We start from the raw sequence: 7223 nt of genomic DNA on the forward strand, positions 1-7223 counted from the left end.
CCAATACATGTCTAACATTTTGCCAAAACAAATTAAATATCTTCCCTATAAACATTTTTCCGTATGTCAAATTGAGGAAAAATTGGTGACATGCATTGATGCTCCTCCTATTAGTAAGCAGCCTAGTTTGATGATTCGGACATGGCGTTTTGCCATTTGGCGCGTGCGGGTTATGGAGAGTTAAAGCATTCATGCGACCAGTTTGTTTGTAGAGACACAAAATATATGGTGATATAACATGCAAACAAAGAGAATAGTTATGGTCTTGCAGTAATCCCTGACCTTGAAGAGCCTCCCGGCTGGTCGCTCTGTCCTGTGAGTTGAAGACTTTTGCATCTGGTGTCCTCCAAATTAATTTGCTACGATACATAATAGTTCAAACCATGATTTCTTGTTGTGCACTTTCACTGATCAAAGCACTAAGCCCCCGCCCAGGGATCCTCCCCTAGTCTCTCCAGATCCCTCCGCGCGCCAACGAAAACTGGACGGAACCCCGTTGAGCTCTGCATATCATTCACGATCCGGCTTTCTACTTCTGCCATGCTCACATTTCAAGGTAGCAATAAACGCTGACACTCCCCACGCCTTCGTCTGGTCACGAGCTCATGGCGGCATTCTTCGTCGGCGTGGGCTTGCCGACACCGGCGGCCGCGGTGGGATCAGTGCGGCCCCGGTCTACTAGTAGCGTGAGGATGCGCCATTGCGTTCACGTGCATCGGTGCCTAGCAGCAAGCTTGAGGTGCAGTGGCGGATCTAGGGGTGGGGTGGTGGGGGCCATGGTCCCCATATACAATTTGCAGAATATTTTTTTATGGAAAAGAGGAATACCCCCGGCCTCTGCAGAATATTTTTTACTAGTGCATTCATATGCATATTCAGTACTTTATTAACTATTTGTAATTTGTTTTGACAAAAAAATTATTACCCTTTGTAATGTTGCCTCCATGTTGTTCAAATTCTAGATCCGCCACTGTTGAGGTGTGGAGGAACGAGGTTAACAGAGGCGGAGGAAGGTGCTAGGACGTTCATGGGGTGGTTCCGAGAGGCATGGCTCTACATTCGCGGCTAGAGAGGGAGCACGTTTATCGTCCTCATCTCTGGGCCAAACCTCGACAGCATCCTGCAGGCATATATCGCTCTAGATCAAAAGGATCCTGCTTCTCTTTGCTTAAGGTTAAGTGCACGATAGTGGTAATCCAGACGTACATTTTACACCATCTTAAAATAAGATGCATAGGTAATTTTTCTAGAACATGGATCAGGGATTTAGAAGAAGAGGTTGTTTATGAAATGCGCCCCGATTAATGTTGTAAGAACCCTACAAAAGATTTATTATTATTATGCCCGGATGACATCGAAGGGAAAGATTTGGATGAAAAATCAATAATCTTGCTAACTTCTAGAGTGAAATAAAATAAATGAATTATAATATACTAATAAAACTGTTGACAAAGTTATGTGACAGAGATACTAACTTCCTATTGTACCTTTTTTTAAAGGAGGAGGTACCCCGGCCTCTGCATCTGGGCGATGCATGCAACCATTTTATTAATTATTCACAAAGCCCTTACAAGGTAATACATCAGTAAGTCTAAAGCCGCCATCTTGGCAACACATGTCGCTACTCCTATCCCCGTGATGAAGGGGTTCCGAATGTCCGAGTCTAATACCAAACAGACATCGCACCAATACCTAACATCGAATGCCGGATGCCCCATCCAAGTCACAATACATGGACTGGGTTACACACCGGTCCGACGCACTTTCAGCGGGCACCACATGCGCACGCTACAAACGCCATCATCTCCTTCGTCCATCGATCCATCCTTAGATCAGGTACTGACGCATCGACCTTGCCAGGCCTCTCTGCCATCAACACCACCACAACGCCAGACATCGCCGTCTGTCGTGGTTCTAAGTCTGACAGTAGAATGGGGGTAGGTATGTAGAGGCAAGATCCTAGCTATGGAGAAGTTGTACGCATGAGTTTTACGAGTTCAGGCCCTTCTCAGAGGAAGTAACATCCCTACGTCACGGTGCCCGGAGGCGGTCGACTGGATTATATGCGTGTGTGTTACAGGGGGTGCGAACCCTTGTGCATGTGGAGGGGGGTGGCTTATATAGAGTGCGCCAGGACCCCAGCCAGCCCACGTTACAAGGGATTTAAGGTACATCAAGAGGGGGGCATTACTGGTAACGCTAGTAATAAGGAGACATAATGACCATTAAAGCTACGACGTAATGATCGACCATTGCAGTACAGAGTGGCTTTAGATCTTCTGCCGGTCGAGTGATAGTCTCCATGGTTGAGTGACTTCAAGTCTTCCGAGTGGAACGCTTCATGGTCGAGTGGATGATGATTCTTCTTCGAATGCTTCTGGTTTTAGGGTGATGTCTTTGGGGAGGGTATCTTGGACAGTCCTATGACCCTACCCTAGGTACATAGCTTCATCATTAGCACCCGAATGGATCAGGGTTTGAGTGAGGAAAGAGTTGAAAACATTGCCGACCCACTTTTCGTGCTTCAGGTGCGTTTTGTACTGACTGACGAATCAATCGTGGTGGCGCCAACTTCTTTTTCAGTCGCCTTGGTCCATTCTTGGTTTTCGTCGAGTGAACTTTCAGCTAAAAGAACTTCGAGTGCCGATACAGAGAAGATCTTCCGTCTGACAAGTTGTTCTGCTGTCCACGGATCTCGCGGGGTTCGAATTTTGGGAAGCGCGCGGGGCAGAGGAGGCCGTAGTAATCGGGCTGGATAAGGCAGGGACGCCTCGATTTCTGCGCCACCTTTTTCGCCACGTATCGCAGGCGCGACTGTTGCGGGATTTGATAAGACTGCCCGGGCCTACAGGTCAGTCACTCAGAAGCGACTCCATATAAGGCGCTGGGTCAGGGTTTTTTGAACAGTGCGTCTTCATTCTTCTCTTTTCCTCTCAGTTTTCTCCGCTGCATCCGCTCCTGCGCCAGCGCCGCCGCCTCCCCTTTCGAGCTCTGCTCGCCGCGATGGGGAAGGAGAAGACGGTGGCACTGGAGCGTGCGAAGAAGGCGACGACGAAGGCGAAGGGGAAGAAGTCCAGCTGGGGCGCATCTTCCTCGAGGTCCGGCCTGCCGCCGGGATGGATCCAGGGCGACTGGATTCGCTCGGCGATCCGTCAGGATGACATCGACGACTTGGTCAAGGGGGGACTGATCCCTCACGAATCGGCACGACTTCCGGGGAACGAGACCGAGCCGCAGCCGCAGGAGGGTGAGTGCGTTCTCCTGGCTACTCACATCGACCACGGGTTCTCCTTGCCTCCCCACCCTTTCTTTCGAGGTTTCTTGAACTTCTTTGGGGCGCAACTCCACCACTTTACTCCAAACACCATCGTATATCTTGGTGCTTTCGTGTCTCTGTGCGAAAATTTCTTGGGTTGCCGACCCCACTGAGGCCTCTTCAAGCACATTTTCACACGTCGCTCCCAGTCGGTCAAAAAGGCCAATCCGAGTGACGAGAAGACAAAAGTGATCCAGATGTGTGCGGGTCTCGGGATTCAGATGAGGGGTAAAAGTTCCTTCCCAGCCATGATCCTTCCGGAGTCGGTCCGAGGGTGGCAGTCGACCTGGTTCTACTGCAAAGATCAGCCAACTCCAGGTCAGTCGACTGGACTTCCCCCTTTTTCCATGGCCCGAGTGGGGAAGCCTTCCACCTTGAAGGTGATCCCGGAGGAGAAGGGACGAGTGAAGGTGCTGGTCGATCGAGTAGTTCAACTTGTCCGTGATGGGGTAACCGGTATGGATTTGCTGGAGGTCTTCCTCAGGCGACGCATTCAACCGCTTCAAGCTCGTGACCATCCGATGTGGATGTATTCGGGCACTGCTGAAACCACTCGGATCCATCCAGAAGAAGTCGACGAAGCTACGTTGGAGGGGTGGCTGAGGAGTATCACTGGCAACAAAGATAACCCCAGGGGAGCCAGGAAAATTCCTCCACTCGACCAATCTTACGAAGCAGACAAGGTCCAACTCTGAATTGCCGAGTGCTATCTTGATTTATCATGCAACCGTTTATAGTCAACCGACTGACTTTGTCTTGCTTGTTGTCTTCTAGGCCCTGACTGAGATGTACTCGATGCCCAATGGGGAGCAGGAGCAGGACCCAGAGGGAGAGGCGAGCGGAGGTGAAAACAGCGAGTGGCATTCTGACGGTGAAGGGGACGAGGAGAGCGACTATCCGAGTGATGAGGAGGAGGTCGACTCACCTCCCCGCAGGGAAAGGCGATCCAAGCTTACTCATGATCCCGCAAGCGCCCGTGACAAGGTAACCGTTCCGACTGGGCAGTCGTCAAACCGTCCTCGGACATCTTCTCCAGCGCCGACTGAAAAGGCTCTGAAACAATCCAAGGTCGTACCGCAAAAGACTCGAAAGGCGCTGCCCAGAATCAAAATCGACATCCCTGTCGCCTCTGCGTAAGTGACTTGTCTTCAGTTTTGCCCGAAATTCTGTGTTGTTTGTTTTTCCTTGGTTTGACCAATCGAATCTTGAAACTAGCAGTGCCGCTACCTCTGGGACCTCTGCTTACAAAAATGACGATGAGAACATGGAAGATGCGGTCACCTCCCGGCCAGGTATAATCTCTGCGATCTTGTCTTTGCTTTGTCGTTTGAACTGCGATATAACCAATCAAAGATGATCTTTTGGCGACTGATCTTTTACGGCTCCTCTCAACGTCATTGACCTCCCCGACGATGACGAGGACGAGCCACAGAGGCCCTTGGTGAGGAGAAACAGGAAAACGTCCGCTGGCAAGATGCCTCAGTCGACACCGGTGGTGGAACCGGTAATTCAGGACGCCGGCGATGCCAATCGGACTTCTGTCTCCTTCGCCATAGTGTCGTCGAGTGCTCAGCCTTCAGCATCAGCCGCACAGACTCCCGTCGACCCACCATCCATTTTTGCTGCGCATCACGTCCCAGAGGACCAGGTGGGTGCTGCAAAAGAGGCTATACGACAGGCGGGCATTATGATGGAGAAGATGAAGATGGTGCGGGAAGTCAGCCAAGCTGCTTATGATGCCAGCTCCGCTCTCCAGAGCAACATCCAGGTTAGCAGATCGTTGACTGACTCTTCTGGCTTGTTCTGTTAGGATATGGTACCTGAAAACTTTCAAAGAATCTTTGTATCTGTCTGCGCCTTGCATCTGTACACCCACTGGGTGTTGTGATTTGTCACTGAACAGACTCGCACTTTGAGCTGATAATGTTGTTGTCGATTGAATCTTTTGACCAGTGGGGGCACGCTGAGTGCACCCACTGGGTGTAGTCCCCGAGACCATAATTGACCGCGGGCAGTCGACTGTGGTCTGAGCATCGAAATTTCTTCACTCGGCCTGGACGGACCATGACGAGTGGAACCTGAACCAGTGGGGGCACGCCGAGTGCACCCACTGGGTGTAGTCCCCGAGACCGTGGTCGACTGCGGGCAGTCGACTATGGTGTGAGAGCAACCTTCTTTTTTTTACACTCAACTTGGACAGACCGTTTCGAGTGAAAATTGGACCAGTGGGGGCACGCCAAGTGCACCCACTGGGTGTAGTCCCCGAGACTACTGTTGGATGTTTGATTCGGCAGTAGTCTTAGAATTTATTGAGTTTAACCTTTCACCTGCTGACTGACTGTCCTTTGATTGCAGAAATCTTGTGACCTTGGAGCTCGTTTCGCTGACCTAGAGCAGAAGCAGATTCAGCTGAATCTCGATCTAGAGCTGGCCAAGAAGGACTTGCAGAAGGCCTAGGATGAAGCTGCTGGTAAAAGGAATTCGTTCGACTGTTTTGTTTCTGATCCAGGTGGCTTTCGTTTCTTTTCTCTGAGCTTATCATCGTTTCTTTCAGAAAAAATGAACCAAGCTCTGGCAAAGAAGGATATGGACCTTGCAGCTGCGCAGAAAACAGCTGACGAGAAAACTGCACTCGCCGACCAGAAGCTGGCTTCAGTCGGCAAACTGGAGGAAGAGAATAGCAAGCTGAAGACTGCTTTGAATGAAGCCAACAGGGAGGTGACTCGTCTGAAGAAGGACAAGGTATCCTTGAATGACAAGTTTGAAGAAACCGCCCGCAAGAGTAACGACTTGGAAAATTATCTGGGAGATCTTGCCAAGAAGCTGTTCGTCATGCTTGAAGGTATTTTCTTTCTTCCGACTGACTTGTTGCTGTCGACTCGATGTACAATCATTGACTTGTCTTTGAATTGTGCATGCAAAATTTTGTCAGAACTTTGAAGAAGAGACTGGGCGTGTTGAGACAAGCTTGGACCCCATCAACTCTCCGGTGAAGGATGAAGCTGCCATGAACGTGCTCCGACTGGAATCCCGCGTCGCTGGTGTCATCGACTATCTTGCTCGCTTGAACGTTGTGGTGTCAAGGATCGACACAACACTCTGGCCAAGGGCGACTCTTCCGAATGACCTTGAGTCTTTGATGACTCGACTTAACGAGATCCCCAGCCGTGTGCAAGATTGGAAGAAGTCTTCTGCGCGGTGCGGCGCTGACGTGGCTCTGTCCCTGGTACGCGTCCACTACAAGGAGGCGCGAGAAGACAAGCTAGCAGCAATCAAGGTTGCCAACACCAAAAGGCACGACTTCCAATCCTTCATGGAGACCTTCATCGCTGCTGCCACTCGGATTGCTGACGGAATTGACCTGGACGAGTTCGTTGATCCTGCTAGCCCACCTCCTGCGGAATGAACAAACTTTATGCCTCACTTTAAATTTGCCTAGGAATGCCGAGTGATTTTGTAATCGTTAAACTCCTTCAGGTTTGAAGCCCGAGTACTTCGATCCGTGGTTCGGAACTTTAGGATTTATCCGAACTTGTTTTATCTCTGAATATGCTCGTGTTTGCCGTCGAGTGAATCTTGTTCTTCATTTGGAATAATCTTTATGCTTGAAATGCAGCTTTGAGGAGGAGGCAGTCGACCTGCACCTCGTCGCCCTTACGGATGGGGATGGAGCGCACGTTGTACTTGTGGCGCAGCTCCGAAGGAGAAGGTTGCAGTCGACCTGCACCTCGTCGTCCTTGCGGATAGGGATGGAGCGCACGTTGTACTTGTGGTGCAGCTCCGAAGGAGAAGGTTGCAGTCGACCTGCACCTCGTCGTCCTTGCGGATAGGGATGGAGCGCACGTTGTACTTGTGGCGCAGCTCCGAAGGAGAAGGTTGCAGTTGACCTGCACCTCGTCGTCCTTGC

At 50.6% G+C, this 7223-nt stretch overlaps 1 pseudogene; it reads left to right on the forward strand.

Annotated features, from left to right (window-relative positions):
* The first annotated feature begins 1027 nt into the window (after positions 1–1027).
* LOC123076318 (probable amino-acid acetyltransferase NAGS1, chloroplastic) overlaps positions 1028–7223 on the forward strand; it is a 33478-nt pseudogene continuing 27282 nt past the window's right edge.

This window comes from Triticum aestivum, chromosome 3D, assembly GCF_018294505.1.
Source record: "Triticum aestivum cultivar Chinese Spring chromosome 3D, IWGSC CS RefSeq v2.1, whole genome shotgun sequence".
In the NCBI taxonomy this organism is placed as follows: domain Eukaryota; kingdom Viridiplantae; phylum Streptophyta; class Magnoliopsida; order Poales; family Poaceae; genus Triticum; species Triticum aestivum.